The sequence below is a fragment of the Pan troglodytes genome, chromosome 1 (assembly GCF_028858775.2).
Source record: "Pan troglodytes isolate AG18354 chromosome 1, NHGRI_mPanTro3-v2.0_pri, whole genome shotgun sequence".
Lineage (NCBI taxonomy): Eukaryota > Metazoa > Chordata > Mammalia > Primates > Hominidae > Pan > Pan troglodytes.
In genome coordinates, this window is record NC_072398.2 from 64,554,106 (window position 1) to 64,578,803 (window position 24,698).

At 38.0% G+C, this 24,698-nt stretch overlaps 1 protein-coding gene and 1 long non-coding RNA gene across 3 annotated transcripts in view; both read right to left on the reverse strand.

Moving 5' to 3' along the window:
• The window catches only part of C1H1orf21 (chromosome 1 C1orf21 homolog), a 241,417-nt gene that overhangs the window by 85,360 nt on the left and 131,359 nt on the right, over nt 1-24,698 (reverse strand). The gene's annotated exons all lie outside the window — the stretch shown is intronic.
• Nucleotides 345-3,063, reverse strand: LOC134809961 (uncharacterized). The gene is made up of 3 exons (XR_010156926.1): nt 3,001-3,063; nt 789-959; nt 345-455 (listed from the first exon to the last, which is right to left on the reverse strand). It is a non-coding gene; the product is annotated as an uncharacterized LOC134809961 (long non-coding RNA).

The following is a 24,698-nucleotide window of genomic DNA, read 5'->3' on the forward strand; positions in this document are numbered from 1 at the left end:
TGCACTAAGCAGTATCATCCCCCAAAGCATTGTTTCCCAATAACAGTCAAAGAAGGCTTTGGATAAGGCCATGGAATGTTAACTCTTTCTTTCCTCCCTTAGGATAATGTGGCCATGGAAGGCAGGCAGTCTCCAAAAAGCCAGGAGAGTGAGGGGCTCTGGGCTCATTGAAGTGAACGCTCCTTCTTCTCCCTAGAGGTCTGCTGGATTGTCACAGAGACACAAAGACAATCATCCTTGTCTTGTTACTGGCACATGCTCCACACATAGCGTGTGCTCCATAAAGATTTTCTAATAACTCATCTACGTATAAGCACTACCTCTTATTGTACTCACTAACTCACCAACTCACCACCTCTCCATGTAGGAAGGAAAAAGGATTCTCTGACATGGAAGTTTCTCATCCAGTGGCAGCTCAGAATTCTGACATGCTTGCCAGGTACTTCATCTACAACCTTCAGACAACACAAAACAAACATATGTTTTGTTGAGATATGCATTCTGTCCTATGAATCATTATGGATCCTACTGAATCCCTTGAGTGAATACTACTGTGAACTATGATTGGGTCATTCTGGCTACTGCAGCCAGCCTGCTTGGGTTTGAATCTAGCTCCATTCTTTACTGGTTGTGTGACCCCAGGCAAGTCACCTAAGTGTTTAAGTTTTCCTCATCTCTAAAATAAGGATACGAAAAACCTTTTCCTAAGACATGTAAAGTGCTTAGAACTGTGCCTGGCACATAGTGTATGCTGTTGGTATTATTATATGAATTGCCCTGTCTTTTACCTTGATATCCCCACATCTGGTAGGATGTTCATGTGAGACCCTGCAGAAGGGCTGGGGTTTCTGCTCAAATATTTAGGCAACTATGTGGCTAAGCTGATGATCTTCCCAACAAGTTGTGACAATAACTGACAAGCTAAAGATGACTGCACCCGGTATAGAAGAGGAATTTGCCTGAAAGCAAAAACAAGAGCACAGTTCAATCACCTTCGCCCTTCCTTTCCCAGAATATTCAACTTCAGCATATTCAAGAGTTCTGTACTTGTAAAACTGTCATAGGATAGCTGGCTAAGCTCACAAACCACACCAGCCCGAAGCCACACTGAATCCTGTCACCTTCCCACTCAAGTTCAGACGCTTCTAGCTGAGCAACTCTGCACGCCAGTCCGTGATCCCCCTGGTTTCCAGATTATTAAGTGAAAACACATTCGTTGGCACACCTTTCCCAAAAAGCCAACCAAGCAAATGAGCTTTCCCTCTGGACTGCCAGGTCCACTCTGAAAGAAGAAACCCAGGCCACTGCTTTTAAAGTTTTAATGGGAGAGCACTATAAACAATTAAGATTCTTTGGGTTCTTAACATCCTCAGAGGACCATGATGAGATCTCTTCGTAAATATTTAAGAATCACATATTTTCTCCCTGTCATTTCTGCCAGGGTCTGAGCACAAGATATATATCCATATCTGTCACCTGAAGACATCCAGACAGGCCACTTATAAACAGCCCTAGCTGGAGACCTAAAGAAGAGGTGAGGTCATAATTCTGTGTGCTGGGGTGGAGGCATGTGGTAGATGGCGAGGTCAAGGCTGGTTTTTCTAATGATGACAAGAAAGTATGATCATTGAGGATGGTGCTCAAAGTCATTATTTTAAAGATATTTACTTAAATAAACAAGCAAAAAATAAAACCTAGGGGTCCTGAGGGGGAAAATAACACACTGGCTGTGTGTGAAAAAAGTATAATTTATATTTCATCTGTACTGCTACCTTCACACTTGGGCAAAATCAACAACAGACATAAGTGGTTCTGGGATCCCACCCTTCTCCAAGAGGCCAGATGTCACAGACAACATGTCTTTAAATCCCAATTCCTTCATACCCACCCCCAACTATGTGGGGTTTAGTACATTTATTGTTTTCTCTATATCTCAGTTTCCTCAGGTAAATGATGATTGTTATGAAGATTTTTAAGATAATTCATATGGACCACTTAGATCCACATGGCAAATAGGAAGCATACAACAATTGTTAGCTATTATCATTTGTTTTTGGAACTGGCTTTCAAATAAATGAAATAATTCTTTTAAATGTTTAAAAAATAATAAACATTTGGAGAAAAAACTGGTATGATGGCATTTACGCTATTTGTGGCAATACCATTTACAGGTACAGATCAAAAAGTCACCAAATTGCATGGCATCAGAACTACAAAAATAACTTTTTAGCTTCATAAACTTTTTCTAAAACTAGATTAGAAATTCCTGGCTGGGCACGGTGGCTCACGCCTGTAATCCCAGCACTTTGGGAGACCAAGGTGGGCAGATCACCTGAGGTCAGGAGTTCAAGACCAGCCTGACCAACATGGCGAAACCCTGTCCCTACTAAAAATACAAAACCTTAGCTGGGCATGGTGTCATGCACCTGTAGTCCCAGGTACTCGGAAAGCTGAGGTGGGAGAATTGCTTGAACCCAGGAGGTGGAGGTTGCAGTTGAGATCGTGCCACTGCACTCCAGCCTGAAGGAAGGAGCGAGACCCAGTCTCAAAAAAAAAAAAAAAAAAAAAAACCTCCTATAGCCACCAATGCTGCCAGAATCAAAGATGTATCATAAGTCTGTCAATCTCTTTTAAAATCTTGGTACATCTTATAACTTAAAAATTATGTTAAGATGCAATTTGTGAATATACATTTACTTAAAATATTACTACTAACTACTATGAAAGAACAATAACAACTAAATTGAACTAATAATTTGAACACTAGATTTTAGTATTTGGGTAAAAGATACATGCATTATGCACTGGATTTCTCTGGCATTTATTAACAATTATTAACAATAATGGATCTTTATTTAATGACTTCACTTTCAAAAACTAAGTAGTACCTGACATGCTACCACTCATTATCCACAGGTGAGGTATTTTAGTTTGGTTATGTTGTAGTAACAAACATCCCCAAAACAGAATGGCTTAAAACAACAAGGGTTTATTTCTCACTCGTGGGTACATGTTCATCACAGGTCAGCAGGGTCACTGCTCCGTGTCATGTCCTTATTCAGGAATGCAGATTGAAAGAGATCAGAAATCTGGAACTTTGCAGGTCACCATGGTAGGCAGAATGGAGTTTGTAGAATTCTGCATTGGGTCTTAAGACTTCCCCTTAAAGGTGACACATATCCCCTCCACTCACATTTCATCTGGAAAAACAAGTCACGTGGTCACAATGGGCAAAGAAGTGCCCATGGACCCAGAGGGAGGAGATTTGGAATACTAGTGACCATGTCAAGTGACTACCATACCATATAAAGAAACTTTGCAGGATTTTTTCACTTTAATTTAAAGGTTAAAACATGCAGCTGTGAAAAGTCCTGGGCCTCATTGCTTCACTGGTGAGTTCTACCAAACATTTAAAGAACAAATACCAATCCTTCTCAAACTTTTCTAAATAACTGAAGAAGAGGAAACATTTACTAACTTATTTATATAAGACCAGCATTATCCTGATACGGAAGCCAGACAAAGACACTACAGAAAAGAAAATTATAGACCAATATTTCTTATGAACATTGATGCAAAAATCCTCAACAAAATACAAGCAAACTGAATTCAGCATAGTAAAAAGATTATACACCATGACCAAGTGGGATTTATTCCTAGAATGCCAAGATGGTTCAACATATAAAAATCAATCAATGTAATATACCACATTTACAGAATAAAGGGAAAAAAAACATAACCATCTTAATTGATGGTGAAAGAGCATTTGATAAAACTCAACACCCTTTCATGATAAACACTCAACAAACTAGTAGTAGAAGGAAATCACCTCAACACAATAAAAGCCACATGTGAAAAACCCCAGTGAACATCATACTCAATGGTGAAAGATTAAAATCTTCCCCTCTAATATCAAGAACAAGGGAAGGATGCCCATTTTCATCACTTCAATTCAACATGGAACTGGAAGTTCTAGCCAGAGCAATTAGGCAAGAAAAAGAAACCAAAGGTATTCAAACTGTAAAGAAAAAAGTAAACATTTCTTTTTGCAAGTAATATAATCTTATGTTTGGAAAACGCTAAGGATTCCACACACAATAAAAAAGTCTGTTAGAACAAATGACTTAATTACAAAATTACAATAATCAAAACAGTGTGGTACTGACATAAAGATAGACATATAAAATGAAATAGAATGGAGAACTCAGAAATACACTTTTGTATATGTGGTCAAATGATTTTTGACAAGGCTGCCAAGACCATTCAATGGAGAAAAGAGAGTCTTTCCAACAAATGGTGCTGGAAAAACTGGACACCAATATGCAAAAGAATGACATTACTCTTACTTAATACTATGTACAAAATGACCTCAAAATGGATCAAAGATCGAAACATAGGACTAAAACTATAAAGCTGTTATTAGAAAGCATAAGGCAAAAGCTTCATGACATTGCATTTGACAGTGATTTATTGGAAATGACACCAAAGTCACAGGCAACAAAAGAAAAAAAATTGGATTTCATGAAAATGAAAAGTTTTGTTCATCAAAAGATATGAGTGATAGAATAAAAAGGCAACCTACAGAATGAGAAAGAATATTTGAAATCGCATATCTATTAAGGGATTAATATCAAAATATATATAGAATTCCTAAAACTTAACAAGAAAAGAAGCAAACAACTAAATTGAAAGATTGGAAAAGGACTTGAATAGACATTTCTCCAAAGAAGATATACAAATGGCTAATAAGCACATTAAAAGATGTTCGACCTCACTAAATCATCAGGGAGATATAATTTGAAACTACAATGAACTACCACCTCACACTCAGTAGGATGACTACTCTCATGAAAACCCAGAAAATATCAAGTGTTGGTGAGGATGCAGAGTAACTAGAATTCTTGTACACTAGAATGCGAAAAGTTACAGCGACTGTGGAAAACAGTTCTGGCAGCTCCTCAAAACATTAAAAATCAAACTTCCATATGGTCCAGCAATTCCACTTCTGGGTATGTGCCCAAGAGAATTGAAATTAGGGTCTAGGCGCGGTAGCTCACTCCTGCAATCCCAGCATTTTGGGAGGCTGAGGTGGGCGGATCACCTGAGGTCAGGAGTTCGAGACCAGCCTGACCAACATGAAGAAACCCCGTCTCTACTAAAAATACAAAATTAGCCGGCATGGTGGCGCATGCCTGTAATCCTAGCTACTCAGGAGGCTGAGGCAGGAGAGTAGCTTGAACCCGGGAGGCGGAGGTTGCGGTGAGCCAAGATCACACCATTGCACTCCAGCCTGGGCAAGGAGAGTGAGACTCTGTCTCAAAAAAAAAGAAAAAATAAAAAGAATTGAAATTAGGCTCTCGAAGAGATACTTGTACACCCATGTTCAAAGCAGCATTATTCACAATAGCTAAAACATGGAGACAATTCTAGTTTCTACTGACAGATGAACACGTAAGTAAAATGTGTATATACATACAACGGAATATTATTCAGCCTTAAAAAGGAGAAGCTAAAGAGGAAATTTTGATACAGGATACAACATGGATGGACCTTCAGAACATTATGCTAAGTGAAACAAGCCATTCTCAAAATGACAAACATTATATGATTCCACTTATATGAGGCACTTAGAGTAGTTAAAACTATAGAGACAGAAAATAGAATGGTGGTTGCCAGGGACAGTGGGGAAGGAGGAATGGGAAGTTACTGTGTAATGGGTATAGAATTTCAGTTTTGCTAGATGAAGAGTTCTGGAGATGGATGATGGTGGTAGATACACAGAATTATGAATGTATTCAATGTCACTGAACTGTACACAACTATTAAGATGGTTAATATTGTTATGTGAATTTTACCACAATTAAAAAAACCCAAACATGCAGCTGTATCTAATTCAAACATCAGACATAACAAATGTGCCTTTTCAATTCCCCCTTGCATAGCCCGTATATAACCTGGGCTATGCAAGGGAGGGAATTAGTACTTTGTATTCAACAGAAGCCAACTTGATTTTTGGATGCAAAACGAAACTTGGATGAGAAAGTTGCAAAAAGAAATTAAGGTCCCAGTTAATTTGTTTCTTTTTGAATTTCTTATCTGTTTTTCCATTTTTAGGGAAAGTAATCTTTTTTTTTTTTTTTCCACAAAAGAATATACTCCATCAGACTATGCTGTCGAAATTTACAAGGTCACCCCTGCTGGGCTTTCTTCCATCTACCTCCTCTGCCACCTTCAAACACAGGCATCTGCACAAGAGGGATAGTGTCTCAATTTTTTTCATAGGTTAATAGGCAATTAGACATGGAACTTGCACACATTATTTATTTTTAAAACTGAAAAGGACCTCACATGCTATGGCAGGCACCTACTAGTTGTCCTCGGATATCTACCCCTCCCTAACACACACATCGCAGTTGTACATGACAACTACATGACATGACGTGACAGCCATTTCTCACCTCTCTCCCAGTGAGGTGTGACCATGTGACTACATTCTGGTCAAAGGGGTATGAGTGAAGGCCACGTGTCACTTTTAGATCATGCCTCTAAAGGAGTGGGTGTGTCTTCCCCTTGGTCCTTTCCCTTCTCTCACTGGCTGGTGTGTGGACATGAGTGTGGGCACTGGAGCAGCAGACTCAACCACAGGGTGAAGCTGTGTGGTGAGCACAGTGGAGCAACAAGATAGCAAGAACCTGGGTCCCTGAAACTATGAAGTTCCCACCCAGCTCTTAGAGTGTGTATGCCAACATTGTACGTGGAAGAAATAAATGTTTGTAATGAAGTTTGACCCAGGTCAGATGGGTCAAATCTCACTTTAAAATGAAGAAACTGAGGCCAAAGAGATTAAAAGGCATGCCCAGGGTCATACAGCCATCCCCTCTGTGAACTGTATATTACAATGATGGAAAATTACTCTTTCTTCCTGTTAATGGCCATGAGATTAAAATCTTCTTTCTGCAATTCCTTCTTGAATGATTTAATGTCATACTCAGCAGGGGTAACAATAGAATGTAATGATAAGAACCACATCATTTCAAGTTTCTTAGGATGATAAACATGTCCTATTAATAGAAATTATTTAATTCAGTGTAGATTGCCAGAGTATAAAGCAAATGGAAAATTTTGAAGGTTTTAACGGAGGAAACAGCTCAACTATGAGATAGTCTAGAAGTACATTTCCTAAAGTCCACAGGAAGACAATCAGTGAGTTGTACTGTATTTATACTTCCTTCTGAGTAGGAACAGTAAGCCTTCAAACGTGATGGGAACTTGGCTCTGAGTGGTGAAAGTACCCAGCTTTAATAAGCACACATCCAAGAAACCACAGCCTTACCCTACTAAGATAAAGTCCATCTATGATGCTGCATTTGCTTTTAGTTAACTTTTTCATAGAAATGAAGAAAAAGTGTTCTCAATTCACTATGTCCTTGGTATTCTCATTTGCCATTTAAAAATGACATTCACCAGGAATGATGCTGTTTGACGTACTTCATGTAGCTGATGCTCTAAAGGATTGCAAAATGGCTTGGAATTGTTTCAGAGAGCACAAAAACATCTGACCTTATTGGTTTAAGCTTTGGGTACAGTTTGTGGAAAACAAGAAATTCTTTCTCTCCTTTGGAACATACTTTGGAAGCACTTCTTTTAGGCTCTACTTAGCGACTTCCTGTTGAGAGAGCTGATACTAAGTAACAACATCACAGGACAACTAAAACCATCAGAATGCAAAGCCATTTGGTTCAATTTTATGCACCCCTCTTTCCAAGCTCCTACACAGCTGTCCCGAATCATTCTTACTACTAGCAGAAATGACAGCTGGTGTGAAGGGGGCTCACTTCCCTACAACAGATCGTAGTTCCCTGTCTCACTGTACTTGTAGCTCTCAAAATCTTCAATGCCAGTTAATGTTTCAAATCTGATGTCACACACCTGTTTTAAATAATTTCAAGAGCTCCTTATTGCCTCGAGAATACCTTACCTTTAGCACCCAAAGACCTCAAGTCCCCCCACCATGCCTCTCCAGATCCAGCCCCTCACTGCTCCTCTTTGCTGCCACTACCTTGGACTATAATCCAGTTCAGGGACTTTCTCACCCCACCCTTCTGTACTCTCTGCCTGCGCTGTCACCTGCCCCCATCTCTTCCATATTTACGACCTCTGCCTGCCCTCTCTCCTACTCCCACGTAAAAGTGACCATTTCCTAGACTTTCCTACCTCTACAGAGTTATCTGTTCAACTGCATTTTATTTATTCATGTACCCGTGCCCCATTCTATGTCGTGAGCACCTCAAAGGGAGGGATCGTGTCTTAATTTTCTTTCTAACATCTGGGATGGTTCTTGGCACACAGATGTTCAATATATGCTTGCTGAATGACTAAGAGAATAAAAGAAAAAAGAATCAGAAAGTACACAGCTTAAATCACTAAAATAAAAAAAAACACAACCAAATGTGTAAAAGAAATCACAATTTGTAATGGTGTCTTTGTTAAATCTATTATGCTGAGATAGAAAGAAGCAAATCATCTATGGTGCAGAAAAGCCCTGTGAGAGGCAATTGATGTCTTTACACCTGGAATGAGAAGACCCAGATTTGAGTCTTAGCTCTACCACCTTCTGCCTCTAACTCTGGGCAATTTACATGTACAAAATGAAAATCTAAATTCCACCTCATTCCAAAGTAAATCTCGGCAATAGCTGGCAAGAAACACCCCTCTGAGCTTTTCTTTTTCCCTTTCTAAATTCGCTTAAACAGAGTTTAGAAATTTAAACAGAGATGAAAATACCCACAGTACCGACCTCACAGTGTGTGAGGCTCCAATGAGCTAGTGACTGTAAAAGCACTCTATAAACTATGCAATGACACATAAATGAAAGGCATTATTATCATAGACGGGAAAGAAAGAAACTATTCAGAGTGGTTACTGTGGGCCAGGTGTTAGGGATTCAAAGACAACTCAGAAATTCAGGACTGCCCTGGTGAACGCTCTCTCAGACAGATCCCACCCCACTCTTGGGTCGAATCAGAACCATTCACATGACTTTACTCTGCCAACCAACTTCTGTCCCCATAGGTCTGAGTATCATGGACCAAGTACAAGTCTGGATATGGCAAAGAAACAAAGGCAGCCCAAGGTAGAGACATACACACCAAATGTTGAAGAAAATGCTCCGTCACATACCCCATTCACTGTCCACTCCCCAGCCTCGGCCAGGGCCTCCTGTGGAACTGGCTGGCATCCATTCACCTTTCCTGAAGGACATTTTATGGGGGATTGTGTGGAGCAAGGTCCCAGAGTTGGGGATATTTGTAATTGGGAAAGGTATACAGAACTGGTCACTTCTTACTTGAAATGAGGATTGCAATATAACTTAATTTTACTTTATTCTTTGTCAAAGAACCAATAGCTGAAAAAAAATCATGTTGGAACATTTATTTTTGAAGTTGTTATGAAGCCTTATTTCTTAGCATCCAACCTGCCTAAGTCTTGGATCTACCGGAAGTATTAAAAGTAAAAGACCATGCCTTCTTTAACATTATGTTCAAGATCACAGTCATTCATTCATTCATCCTGCAAATATTTATCCAGCACTTATGACCTGCTAGGGCAGTAGGCTAGGTACTGGTGAAACAGCTATTAACCACCTAGAAGTAGGGGCCTAGAGCAAACAGGACTTTAATTACGATTATGATATGAGTTACAAAGGGGAAGTATAGGGTTCCATGCTCTAATGAAACCTGTGTGGGGAAGAGGATGTGGTGGGAGGGGTCAGGGAGCAGTCAAGAGAGGAAGCTGCAGGAGTGCAGGCTCTAGAGGGGAAGGAGCTTGGCCAGAGCTTGAGCCAGAGGGAAGGGAGAGAGAGGACCCCAGAGAGGAGTGAGAGGTCATCCCTGCTCAGGTTATTACCCGGGAGCAGCAGGAAGCCACTGTAGGAAGGGCTTTATACTGGGGAATGACATGATTAGCTATATATTAAAAAACAAAAACAAAAGATGACTTTAATACTCATGATGGTGGTAAGAAGCTTGCAGACCTAGAAAAAGGTGACAGGAAGAAGTCATCACTGTTGCACCACCTCTTCAATATATGGATGAAGACGCCAAACCTCAAAATGAAGTGACCTGGCCAAGATCACACAGACAGATTCTGGCAGAGCCTCATTTTTCTGACTTGGTCCAGTGGTTTCAAAATTTTTCTACAATAAAAACTGTAACTGTGAAGTTGGAGTCAGAGTTCTCCAAATCTTTTTTTTAAGAAACAAGTTCTTGATTTGTTGCTTAGGCTGAAGTGCAGTGGCACAGTCATAGCTCACTGTAAACTTGAACTCCCAGGCTCAAGAGATCCTCCTGCTTCAGCCTCCTGAGTAGCTGGGACTATAACTGTATGCCATCAGGCTTGGCTAATTTTTTTTAATTTTTAGTAGAGACAGCGTCTTTTTATGTTGCCCAGGCTGATCACAAACTCCTGGCCTCAAGTGATCCTCCAGCCTCAGTCTCCCAAAGTGCTGGTATTACAGACATGAGCCATAATGCCTGGCCTCTCCCAATCTTTGACTCATATCCATATAATCATAGAACTGACAGTGCTTTCTCACCACTTTGAACTTAATAACACTACTAATAATAGCAGCAGTCACTTACTAGAAACCTTCCAAGTGACAGGCAACTTGCTAGGTGCTTTCCATATCTCATCTTTACAACTATCTTGTAAGACGGGTATTATTTTTATTGTTTTACAGTTGAAAGAACTGAGGGTCAGAAATATTTGTTTAATTGCTCAAGGTCACACAAGTGAGCTGAGTGTGATCACAATCTGCAGCCATTTCCCTCTCACTCCAAACTCTGCCACCATGCCATGCCAGATCTAGATTTTATTATTATCCAATGCTAAATTCTGGCTTTCTAGGGAAAATCAGAATAGAAAGGGAGAGCTTCCTCTCCCTAAATTAAAAAAAAAACCTACATGAAATTGTCTGAAAAGTTCAATCAATTAATCAAATGTATACCAACACAAATAATAAGAATTGAAAAAATTTTTATTTTTAAGCTACATTAGAGGCACAAAATTCTAAGAATCTCCTCTAACCTGTTTAAGAGATAAACATTGGGAGTAACCATGTGGTCAGGCCAAGATAAAAATGTCTCATTAAAATTGTCTGATATACAATCTCAGCTGCAGGAAGTGCACTGCTAATTCCTGAAAAGGTGAGCCGTGGGGAAAAAAGAGATCATCTCTGACTGACCTGCTCTTGACCCTCCAAAACTGAAGGAAATGAAATTTAAAGTCGGCTTCCATATGATAAACACTCCAAAAATTGGAGAGGAAGTATAAGAAAATGGAAAAAAAAATCTGGCCCTAATGAGAAAGTTATGTAGCCCAAAAGAAAAATGGAAAACTAAGATTTTATAAGCAATTATAGCCCGCCTTAAATAAACCTTGGACATCACATGAAAAAGTTATTCAGGAAACAGCTGTTATTCATTCTTAAGGAGATAGAAATATTCCCATTAAGACACAGGAACAGACCAGGATACACTCATTCTATGACAGACAAAATAAGATCATCACTGCATATAGTAAACATTAAAATCAACACTGCAGGAAACTGGGCTAGTGAATCAGAAATAGATACAAGAAATACATATGGAGGGTTGAAAGAAGGAGAGAGAAGATGGCAGACATAGAAAATAGAGCGTAGAGATGTAACCTGCAAGCAATGGGAGTCTCTAAGAAGAAAGGAACAAATGAAAGACAGTCGATTTTCCAGAAGTTAACACCAAAGCCAGATACAAAATATCTGTGGTGTAAAGATGGGAAATGCTCTGTGTTCTCTTACATTTGTAAGCAGAAAAACACATGAAGCCCTATCTGTTTTAGGCAAAGAAAAAATCTTTTTAAAGTCTAAAACCAGATCACTTTGAAACAGGTGGAAATTTGTATAGCTTTAGTTTTTCCCACTGTAAAAACCAATTCTAATGAGAAAACAGGAGAGTGGGAGTATAGGGACTGGGGACTTGGGAAGAGGGTAAAACCTACATAATATTTAAATGGCCGTAGGTATCCCAAAATGTTTCTGCCTGCACCAATATTACCACAATACCATTTCTACAAATATCAGACTGTTGCCCCAAATACCAGAAGAAAAGGGGCAATCTCTTAAAGGGAGGATACTGACGTTCAGTAGGGTATGGGTGATCATGAAGTCAGTTTTCCACTTGGAAATAAGTAAGCAAGATCATAAATTCAAGGTAGGATAGTTGCTGAATAAAAATAGCTATAAGAAAAAAAAGTCATAAGTGTTGAGCTTCATGAATCTAATAGCTGATGAAAATATTGAAACAAAATAGACAAAAGAGAAATAGAAGTGAACTCCAGCTCAAAAAAAAAAAAAAGAAAAAGAAAAAAGAGACTTTTAAGACTCTCAGGAGAAATTAATGAAGTATGACCAAGGGAAAGCATAAAAAGAACTCAAAAGGCACAGAATTACTTATATTATTAAAATAGAGTAAAGTTATTTGGTCCAAAGATGTAGCTGTCATCATCATCATCATCATCATCATCATCACTGCCTTCATCACCACTGTCATCATCATCACTGTCATCATCAAAGCTATCACTGATGCAGCACTTATTATGCAGCACGCACCATTCTTAATGCTAAAAATAAATCGATGTGGTGGGTGCCATTATTGTCTCCATCTAACAGATGAGGAAACTGAGGCCCAGAGAGATAACTTGTCCAAGGCCCAGAGCTAAATAACTGAGATTTAGTCCGGCTCTTAACTACTTCATTCTTCTACCTCTCTAAGACTAGTTACGACTAGAAGAATAGAGCATGTATGGGATATGTTTTAAAATAATCACTACTATATTTAGATTACTAATAACTAAAGCATCTACTATTTGCAAAGGACCTATTATGTGCCAGGCATTGCGTTAAGCATTTTAGAGACATCAGTTCATTTAATTCTAGCACCCTTGTAAGATATTGTAAAGGTGAAGCGCGTAAAAGCAAGATATGGTAAAGATTGCAAAGGCGTTAAGATTCTTGGCCAAGGTCATGCAGCTAATAAGTTGCAAAGCCATGATCTGAACCAGGGTCTATTTGACCCTAAAGCCCAGGCTTCTTCTCTACTAAGCTAATACCCACATAGGGACAAGATATTCACATTCCAAATGGCATTCAAAGGTAAAAAGATATCAGACCCAATGACTTCTAAGTAGCCCAATCTGGTCCGCTCCTCACTTCTTTAAATTCCTTCCTTCCACTGCTGTCTTCTGATTTTCCTCCCACCTGACTGCCTTTTTCTTTCATTCTCCTTTATTGGACTGCTCTTTGTCCATCTTCTTATCTGTCATTGCTCCTATCTTTGGGCATGGGTCCTTTTGTCATCCCATGATAATAATGATCCAATATGATACATCTCCAGATTTTTGTCTGATACACATGGGTGCATGTGCAAACAAATATCTGTATGCAACTTCCTGTTAAGTATACTCATAAATACATGTGTACAGATAGAATCTATATAGGTTTCAAAATATCTTGACAGCCAAGAAGTTTGATTGTTCTTCTCCTCCATGTCTCTATGTTCTTATTATATGTGGACACCTATCAAAGTCCTTATCACATAAAGCTGAAGTCTATTTGCTCAAATATCTCCCCTACCAGACATAAAATCCTGTATCTTTCACTTCACATTTGTATACAAAACATGAAGCACAGGATCTGGTGCAAAGTAAACCCTCAAGAAATGTTACTAATTGAATAATAAAAACTAGAGGAGAAAGAAAGCAGAAAAGAGAGTAGGAACTAAATTAGCCAGCAATCTATTTTAAAGAATAATCAAAATATGCAAAAAATAAAATGGCCTTGAGGTATCATTTTTACTCTTAAGTAAATCGGCAAGAATTAAAAAAAATAAAATTCTTATTGCTAGTAAGGGTATCAATTCTGCCTCTTATCTCAGTGTTGAAATTGGCAATCTCCATATACTGCTGGTGGAAGGCACCAGGCAATATATGTCCAAAACAATAAAACGATTCATAATCATCAATCCAATGATCCCATTCCTGGAAACTTATCTAAGGAAATAAATCAACAGAAGAGAATGGCTGTATTTGGGAATATGCTTACAGAAGTATTATGTAATATATAATAACAAAAAACAGGAAATAGACTAATACCCAACAGCAAGATAAAAGCTAAGGAAAATCAATTTGATGTGCTTTTACACATCCATTAAAATTTAACACAATGACTACAAAGGAAAATAGAAAATGATATAATGCTCAATTTGGGAGGCTGAGGCGGGTGGATCACCTGAGGTCAGGAGTTCGAGACCAGCCTGGCCAACATGCTGAAACCTTGTCTCTACTAAAAATACAAAAATTAGCCGGGCGTGGTAGCAGGTGCCTGTAATCTCAGCACCTCGGGAGGCTGAGGCAGGAGAATTGCTGGAACCTGGGAGGCAGAGGTTGCAGCGAGCTGAGATTGCACCATTGCACTCCAGCCTGGGCTGACAACAGTGAGACTCTGTTTCAAGAAAAAGAAAAGAAAAGGAAAATGATATAATGCTAAGAAAAAAGTGGAATGCAAAATTTATGCAGGCTATGCCTACAATTCTGGAAAAACTATTACTTGCACCTGGGCAAAGATGGAAAGCATCTCACAAAAATGAAAAATGTGTTGTGATGATAGGACTAGGTATGTCTTTTAAAATCATATTTTAAGGTGCAGCTGCTATAATATGAAATGAGACAGAGATTGAATACTGGTTCCATACTTTACTAGTTATATTACTTTAGACAAGAAGTTTAACTTATCTGAATTCTGCTTACTCATCTGTAAAGTGGAAAAATTTTATTTCTATTGCTTAGCAGATTTCATTAACTTAAAATATGGAATAAACACTTACACAGCACTTACTATATACCTGGCACCGTTCTAGGCACTTTACAAATATTAACTTGTTTAATCATCAAAACAATATTTTAACAGGATGCACAAAGAGGTTCTGGAATATGGGGTGACAACAGCAAGATAATAACTTTCTATGGCTTTCCAATGTCCATGGGATAAAACTGTAAATAAAATTAACTGCTAACATTTATTAAGTGTTTGCTATGTGACAAGCATTGTGTTAGTGCTTTCCTGACCTTATCTCAGATAGCCCTTACAACAATCCTGTTAGGTAGTTACTATAAACTACACTTTCCTGAGGACTCAGGAAACTTGGGCTCAGAGAGGTTAGGTAACATGCTAGTAAGTGACAGGGCCTATATCTAAATCTGGGTTTCTCTGAGTTCACAGCCAGGTTCTTCACCACAGTAGGACAGCGTGTCCCATTTTGTTAGGAGAGTATACAAAGTCTTTCACAACCTGAACCTTACTCCCGGTCCCATCACTCCAAATCTGGGACAGTTCTGGGTGGACACCCTCATCTTTTAAGTCCCTGGCCTCTGCTCCCGCTGTTCCTCACCTGATCTTCTTTAAATACCTATTCAGCCCTTAAGGCTCCACTTTCCCATACCTTCTGAGACATAATCAATTGTTCCCTCATCTGCTGTCATTTAGACACTAATTTGTGCTTATAAGTCAGTGTGTAATATATTATTTTTATGCTCCTTTACCAGCCTGTTTCTTCCAGACTATGAATTTCACAAAAGCAAAGACCATGTTTTATGCTATTTTGTATACTGCTGTATTCCTTGTTCTAAGCATAGCTGCCACACTTGATAAGGACCCAACAATTACTTGGTGAATGCACAAACACTTCTGGCATAGAGGATATTCCCAAGACTCACCAGTCAACACTGGAGCATCATTTGCTAAGTACAAAGGATTAAGCATCAGGACATGGTATTTCTCCATACTGTTTTTCACAGAGCTTTGATGCTGAAGGTAGTTTAGCTAAATGAGAGCATAAAGGGGGCCCCTCCATTAAGAAGGCTTCCCTGATGTTCTAAGTTTGGGTTATGTGTGTATAATATGATGCATTTCCCTGTTAGGCCCATTAGCATACTTCATGGAAACTGCCTGCTCACTGGCTTGCCTCCTCCTTCTTAGACAGTGAGCCCCTTAAGGACGGGACTGTGGGTTTTACTTATAATACCCAGAACCAAGGACAGTAGCTGGCAGGTAGCTGGTGATTAATAAATACTTGTTGAGGGAGTGAATGAATGAATGAATGAAGGGGGTTGAGACCTTTTCTTTCCCTCGGTTCTCCCTTCCTTACCTCTATAAACATTCTATTCAGATTTTGGGCTATTTCTCAATGAATAGGTTACCGGTAAGTGTTATGTTCCAAAGCTGATGCTTTTATTTTTAATCCAGAAAACAGAGTAGGTTTTTGCAAAATTATTAGATATACTTGGAGTTAGTTGGCCATAAAGTTGTCAAACAATTCTCATTTTTTAAAACGATAGCCAAAACATGACTTAGTCCCTGACCAGCTTTAGAAAGATGACAACCTGATTTATATTTGTATTACCTGCCAAGTTCTACCCAAGCTAAGAGAGAATTCAGCACTAATGATCCCAAGTAAAAGAATAAAATCCTGGGGATGGGAGGATGCTTCAAAAATACCTGTAGGTTTAGTATAAAAGAAATTATTGTAAAAATATTTTCTAGGGGATGTCAGAAGGCTAGCAAAGAATTAGTCAAACATCCTCAGCTTCTGATTCTATTGTTCAGTTTTTTGGTGTTTTTAACAGTGACCTCAAGGCAAGGCAAGATATTGAATCATGAAGAAAAATTCACTAATGTTTAAAATCCTGTATTTACTAACAAGGAGAAAGCAAATATATTTCAGAAAACTTTCAACAATAAGGCAAGAATGATCAGCACACTCCATTCCTTGGACAATATGGTTAACTCAACATTTTCTGTCATTAACTCTTACAATAAAATTTTTAAATGACTGCCACTTTCCTAAATAATGGGAATAGCTTCACAACAGTACTTCCACTGTATCTTTTAAAGAACTAAAAAGCCAAAGTAATTTGTCCACATGGTGAATGTATTTACCTTATAAAGTCCTGAAATTATATATTGCTACAATCATTAATTTACCATCTACAGCAGAATGAAGTTTCCACTGATGCTCCACAGAGATGGAAATTAGGTGACTGGACATTCTCCTTCCTCTCACAGAATGTCCATTACAAGAAGAAAAGCAACAGGCTTTTGATCTGGCAGAAAGCCTGCTGTTCTGCCCAGCTGTAAATCCTTGTGTTTTAAATGCTTTTTGTATAATTTTATTTTCCTGAGTTGTAAAGTAATACCTTTCACTAAGGGGCAAACCTTTTTAAATGTAGAAAAGAATTTTAAAAATAATCTCCCATAACCCTACCACCCAGAGATAATCCCTCATATCCTTCTGGTCAGTTAACCCCAGCAAACTTCTCTCATAGGTTATTCTACAGGTGTGTTTCATGATCAGATCACTAAGTTCCTGTGCATATCACAACCTTGATATGGCTTTTGATTATACAGTCGGAACCCCAAGCCAATATTTCTCAATGATGATACGGATGATTTCTTGGCTTAAAAACAAACAAATAGAAAAGCTAAATGATGGAAAGGAAAGAGGTCACCAAAGAAAGGAATAAAATTAAAACTAGCAAAGTTGGAAAATCATAATTCAATCACACTGAAACATAGTAGGAAGAGCACACTATATACATTTTATGATAATTCGATGACAAATTAAGATGTTATCACTGAAAGTCAACTTTCCATGGAAACCAATGGTATGAGAATAATCATCCAAGAATAATTACAAGAATAACCAAAATTTATATAAAAATAAAATGGAGGTTTTAATAGTTAACCCTATGTTTAAAACAAGAGTTTTTTTTTTTCTGTTTATCCCTGCAGGTATGTTTATTTTTGCCTAAACAATGCAAAATATCACCATACTGCAAAAACATGATGTGTAAGAGACTTTCACTCTTTAGGGAGAAAAAAATTTGCCATTCTTCCAACTCAGAAAATACTGTTATTTTAAGAGGTAATCTCAATGTACTCCTCAGACTAATGGATATTTTAAGAAGTAAGCTATGAAAATATTTTCTATAATAAAACCAATAATGCCCACTTAAAGATTTTAGTCCCTGCTCAATTCTCTCATCATTTACTAGACTACAAGCTGCCTTTAGGTTGAAGCAGAAACCGTATAGATTTTGATGTTCCTAGTCCACATCATTGAGGAAGGGTGCTCCTCTTTAGGGGTTTGAAACCTGTTGAATGACGTAAATCATCTAGCAGCCAGTGAAGCTATACTGTCCAGCTGTATTTATTTGTCTAATTCAATACTGTTGGGATAACTAATGAATACTTCAAAGTCATTAAAAAAACCCTAGTTCTATATAAAAAAACCCAGTTCTATATTCTAACTGAATGGAAGAATGTACAGATAGATGAGTAGATGAGTGATTTTAGAAGAATATTTTAATCTGGGACAATTCCAGCCAATGTCATGATTTTTTTCCATCTTGTGCAATGTTCTTGTGGGGTACAATCTTGGCTCAAATTCAAATGCAACATAATAAAGGATGAGTCAACTTATCTAAGTAAGGTTCAAGGAGGTCATTACTTAGGAATTCTCCATGAAGGTACCCAGTCTTATAGTTTTATATTCATATGTAAGAATAGAATTAACAAATTCTTCAGTTCTAATTTTTTTCTAGATTCCAATGAAAGGAAAACTTAAGATTCCAGTCAAAGGGAAATGTATGAAATACAGTATATTCATTTGTTCAGCAAATATTTATTAGTACCTGCTCTTTGTCAGGTCCTGAATAAAACAGACAAGGATCTCACCCTTGTGGACCTTACACTCCAGCTTATAAACACATTTTAGAACGTGCAAACTCATTACTATAGTAATCAAAAAGTACAAATCAAAACAAAAAGATACTAGTTGTTTATAAATAACAACTGAAACTTGTAAAATTACCTGTAGTGGTAAAAAGTCAAAAGAAATCAGCATGCTCATATTTTGGTGGTGGGAAGACAAGTTGACGTAAGATTTCTTTTTTGGAGGGAGGCTCATTTGGAGTACATATCAAAAAAATCTTTTTGTCTCAATAACCCTATATAAAGTGGTTTATCCTCATGGAATGCTTGGAGATACAAAGTATTATAGAACACTGTTCATTAAAGTATTAGTTAAATTATGGCATATTCAAATGGCATTTCACAGTGTGTACGGTATAGGTCCTTTTTCATACTTAAACAAATTTTATACCTTAAATTACAGTTTTAGACTTACACAAAAGTGAGGATAGTACAGAGAATTTACATATACCCCATACCTAGCCTTCTCTTCTAGTAACATCTGACATTAGATAATACACTTGTCATAATTAATCAAGTAACATTGATAAGACACTCCCTTACGGTTTTTATTTAGTGTCCTTTTTCTGTTCTAGGATCCCATTTAAGACACCATGGCACATTTAATTGCTGTGTCACCTTAGATTCCTTTTGGCTGTGACAGTTTCTCAGATTTTCCTTGTTTCTGATGACCTTGATAGTTTTCAGGAGTACCAGTCAGATATTTTGTAGAATGCCCCTCAATTGAAGCACATTTTTCTCATGATTATACTGAAGCTCAAGGTTTGGGGTGGAAGACCACAGAGATAAAATGCCATTCTCATCACAGCACATCAAGGATACATGCTATTAACATGACTTATCACTATTGACGTTAATTTTGATCACCTGGCTGAGGTATTGTCAGGTTTCTCCACTGTAAAGTTCTCATTTTTTCCTAATTTCCATACTGTACTCTTGTAATGAAGTCATTATGCGCAATCTACATTTACTAATTGAGAAGTAATGTTCCACCTCCTCAAGGGTAGACTATCTACATAAATGATATGAAATTACTCTGCATAGATTTATCAATTCGCCTGCATGTATTTATTCAATCATTTACATCAGTATGGACTCATGGATATTTATTTTATACTCCGTATAAAGTATACCCTTTGTAAGTCTGGGCGTACTGGCTCATGCCCGTCATCCCAGCACTTTGGGAGGCCGAGGCAGGTGGATTGCTTGAGCTCAAGAGTTCAAGACCAGCCTGGACAACTGGCAAAACCCTGTCTCTACAAAACATACAAAAAATTAGCTGGGCATAGTGGTATATGTCTGTGGTCCCAGCTACTCAGGAGGCTGAAGTGGGGGAATTGCCCAAGCCTGGGAGTTCAAGGCTGCAGTGAGCCAAAATTGCGCCACTGCACTCCAGCCTGGGCAAATCGGAGTGAGACTCTGTCTCAAAAATAAATACAATACAAAATAAAGTATATAGTTTGTATTCTCCACTAGATTAATAGTGTAATCTAACACTACATTACATATTTTGTTGCTCAAATTATTTCAGCTTTGGTCACTGGAGCTTTTCAGTGGGCTCCCGTGTCCCTTTGACATATCCCATCATATTGTGTGTATGTGCATACACACACTTCCTAACTTTCTGACACTACAAGACGCACCAGGAGCCTCTTACATATTCTCCAGCCCTAGACTCAGACATTTCAAGAAGCCCTAGTTCCTTTTATTGGAGAATGGTATTAGAAACAAGATCTGGATGTGGGTATGCTTATTGCCACTGGGGTGTCATTGCTTCTAGGCCCTCTCAACTGACAGAGCAATAAAATAAGTGTATACATACATGTACCTACACTTTTGCAACCATATACACATGTATAAATACATGTATCTATACATATATACATGCCTATATACATTATATGTATTTACACATGTATGTACAAATATCTATTAATATTTTTCCATGTTTCCATCTGTATCTATATTAAGCTAAGCATCAATTCATACTGACATCTCTAACTCTAATCTATTGCCACAGGATCATTCCAGCCATCCCCTGTTAAATATCTGTAACCTCCCACTCCAACAGTGAGAAACCTGGCTTCACCATCCAGTAGCCAATATTTAATTGTTCAGTTCAGTATGCATTTATAGTGTTTTCAGAGTTGTTAATTATTACCTCCATAGTAAAAATTAGTACAGTGCTTATGTATGGTTGCTTTTAGTTTTGGTCTCACAGTCTTCGTTGATTTCCAAAGTTACTTAGGTTAGCATCTTTCCCTCAATCTCCTTCAGTAAGGTTATTTCACATATTTGTAATACTGTTAGATTCTTTTGTCACAGTCTGCATTCTATACCGAGATCCCCAGGCTTTCATTTTTGTTTGTGTTTTTAATTTATGTACGTTAAATTTCACTCTCTTTGCTATAAAGCTCTATGAATTTTGACAAATGTATAGTAACATGTACCTACCATTACAGTACCATACAGAATAGTTTCACCATCCTAAAAGAAAAATCCTCTGTGCTTCACCTATACACCCTTCTTTTTTGTACAAATCTCTGGAAATCTACAGTTTTGCCTATTTCAGAATATCATGCAAGTAGAATCATACAGTGTGTATCTTTCAGACTGGCTTTTCTCACTTAGCAATATGCACTTATCCATGTTTTTTTCATGGCTTGGTAGCTCATTCCTTCTTATTACTAAGTAATATTCCATTGTCTGGATGTACTACAGTTTGTCCACTCATCTATTGAAGGACACCTTGGTTGCTTCCAGTTTTTGGTGATTATGAATAAAGCTGTTACCAACATTCACATAAAGGTTTTTGTATGGTTACAGTTTTTCCAATCAGTTGGGAAAATACCCTGGGAGCACGATTTCTAGACATATGGTAAGATTATGTTTAGCATTGTAAGAAATTCAGATCTATTTTGTTTAGAAAAAAAATTATATTGGCCGGGTGCAGTGAGTGGCTCACGCCTGTAATCCCAGCACTTTGGGAGGCCGAGGCGAGTGGAGGTCGGGAGTTCGAGACCAGCCTGACCAACATGGAGAAACACTGTCTCTACTAAAAATACAAAATTAGCCACACATAGTGGCGTATGCCTGTAATCCCAGCTACTTGGGAGGCTGAGGCAGGAGAATCATTTGAACCCAGGAGGCGGAGGTTGCGGTGAGCCAAGATCGTGCCATTGCCCTCCAGCCTGGGCAACAAGAGCGAGATTCCATCTCAAAAAAAAAAGTTATATTTCTGTATTTCTATTTATATTAGGCATAAAAACATAAATGATTGTTATGGGGTTTATGCCTGATTTTATTTTTTATTCAATTCTGTATTTCCCAAAGTATGTTTTAAAGTAATTCAAGCAAGTAGTATGTTTACAAACAGAGAAAGGTTAATTTTAAAAGTACAATTAAATAAAGTACAATTATTTAAAGTACAATAAATAAGAAAATAACAGGAGTAAACCAATCCATTAGCTATGGGTGGTTTACTTTGTCTCACTAGATGGCCATCTCCTGGCCAGCAGAGATTGTTTGATTTGAGCTGAAACATTATGAGCAGTAAGGCATCGCTGTGAATCATTAGAATGAGATTCTCTGTTCTCTTTGTCTGCAGTTGGCGTTCCCTGCTGTTCCTTTAGGTTTCATTGTGCCTCAGACTCAGGAGAAGCAAAGGAACCCTGGCCTGATAATGTCAGACCCATGTGCTAATAATGAATCTTCAGCTTCATTTCTGAGACCAAGCCCTACCTCATATTCCAGTTCCACTCACCAGATTCCTGTCTCATTTTATGCACTCAACTGTAAAAATTCTAAAAGAAGTATTTGCCTAAAATTAAGCAAACTCTCAAGTTATCCAGTTATAAGCAGAAGTTTGCCAGTAAATGAGACTCTGTAATGTACCATTACACTCGGACAGGAACCAAAAAACGGAGTCATCTCATTACATTTTGGGAAATATTGTTGTCATTATCAATTGTTTTACTTTTCAAAGAAGGAAGAAATTTGGCATCTGTTATCATACAGAGCACTGAGTAAATACATTAATCCTATTATGAACATGAAGCAGGCACTTATAATGGTACCTTCATATACCTATTATAATGTTCACAAGCTAAACAATATTCGTCCTCCTTCCAAGGAAGATGTATGAAATTTTTATGGCTCATTATTTATTTCTATGTTTTCTGGATGACAAGAATAAACTCCATTTTCAGAACTCCCAAAAACCCGGTAAAAATAAAAATCATAAGGCTGGTGAATCCTGTATCTCTGTTAATACTGGGTATTATTTGCTCACAAATGAAGTCGACAGGAAGAGACGCTTACCAGAGCCCAGACTCCTCGAAACATAATGGTTGCTTTTGATACTCTCACCTCCAAGGCATAAATTATTAATGTTGGGTGAAGCTACCTCACTGAGTTTGCCAATAGATGAGTGAAACTTATATGCTCTGGTTTTATTTTTAGCAACACATAGGGAATAAGAGAGAAATCTGAACAACCTGCAGAAAGTAACACCACTGTGTTATTGTTCTGGGTACTCTAGTAACAGTGGCCCAGCCTTAAAGGTGGCCCTCTCAATTGTCACTCATTTCCCCCGACTCAGGTGTCTCAATGGGGCCACTTGCATATAAAAAATGCTCATGTTTTAGTGAGATAAATAAATCCACTATCTAAAATGACCATGTAGATCAAACAGGATCAAGCTTTGAAGAGAGCTTCTTTCTACTTTCTACCTAAGTATCAGGGTCCTGCTCTTAGAGAAGAGGCCAGAAATCTAAAGTATTGTTTATGTTGCTGTATTTCCAAAAGTTAAACAGGAAAGTTTCAGGGGATAAACTAGATGCTATCCTTTACTGGACAGGAGGAGGTCAAGAGTAAATCTGTTCAACCACTTTTAGATAGCACCCTGCATCCAAGGAAAGCATGTTTAAAAGCAATCACATTTTATAACAATGCTGGGAAAAGGGAAGTCATTATCAACACCCCAATCTTTAAATTAGACCAGCAGAGGTCTGTTCTATTTATTCTGTAGTTACAAATACTGCAAACTGGCCAAACAATGTGACTATTGGTAAACCAAAAATTAATGTGCTGACAGGAAAAAAACACTCAGCTAGCCAAATAAACACTTCCTAAATTATTCCATCAGCCTCCCAAACCACTTCGTTATTCATGCCACGTCTCCATGCCGGGGTGACACTATTCCTTCTGCTTGAAATCTGTTTCCCAATTTCATCTGCCAATGAAAACCTGGTCTCATTTGAGGCCCTGGTCTCATTCAAGAACCTCCATCAGAGACTCACAGTATGTTTATCTATCTCCTCCTGAGTTTCCTGAGAGTTGCAACTGTGCATTGTCAATCCTTACACACTTTCAGTGCCTATAGTATGCCTAAATGACAGTGAGAGTACACTGAAATAGAAATTGATTCAAGAGATATGTTGTACTGGGACACTAACACTGTGTTCACCTGAATATGGTCAGTTCAGTGTTGAGCATGTAGAAGAGAAAAAAACATTTAAAACAGGATTGCAGTCATGTAGTTGCTTCAAAAGCCACCGGAGTCATTAATTTCTGTATATGTTAAGTTGAGATATACTTTAATATCATCCTTTCTTCACAGGAGATTGAAGTGTGATATGAAGATATAACTCTTTCTTCAAGGGAAGTAGGTATTAACTCTTACCTACACCCACAAGCATGCTGTGCCATAACTTTGTTTCCACTACAAAATAGCAATGAACAGAAATGAAGCCAGGTGTCCTTTTAACTAGCAATAACAATAATCATTATAATTTGTTGGGCTTTTTGTTTACAAAGCAATTTTGTGTGCATTATT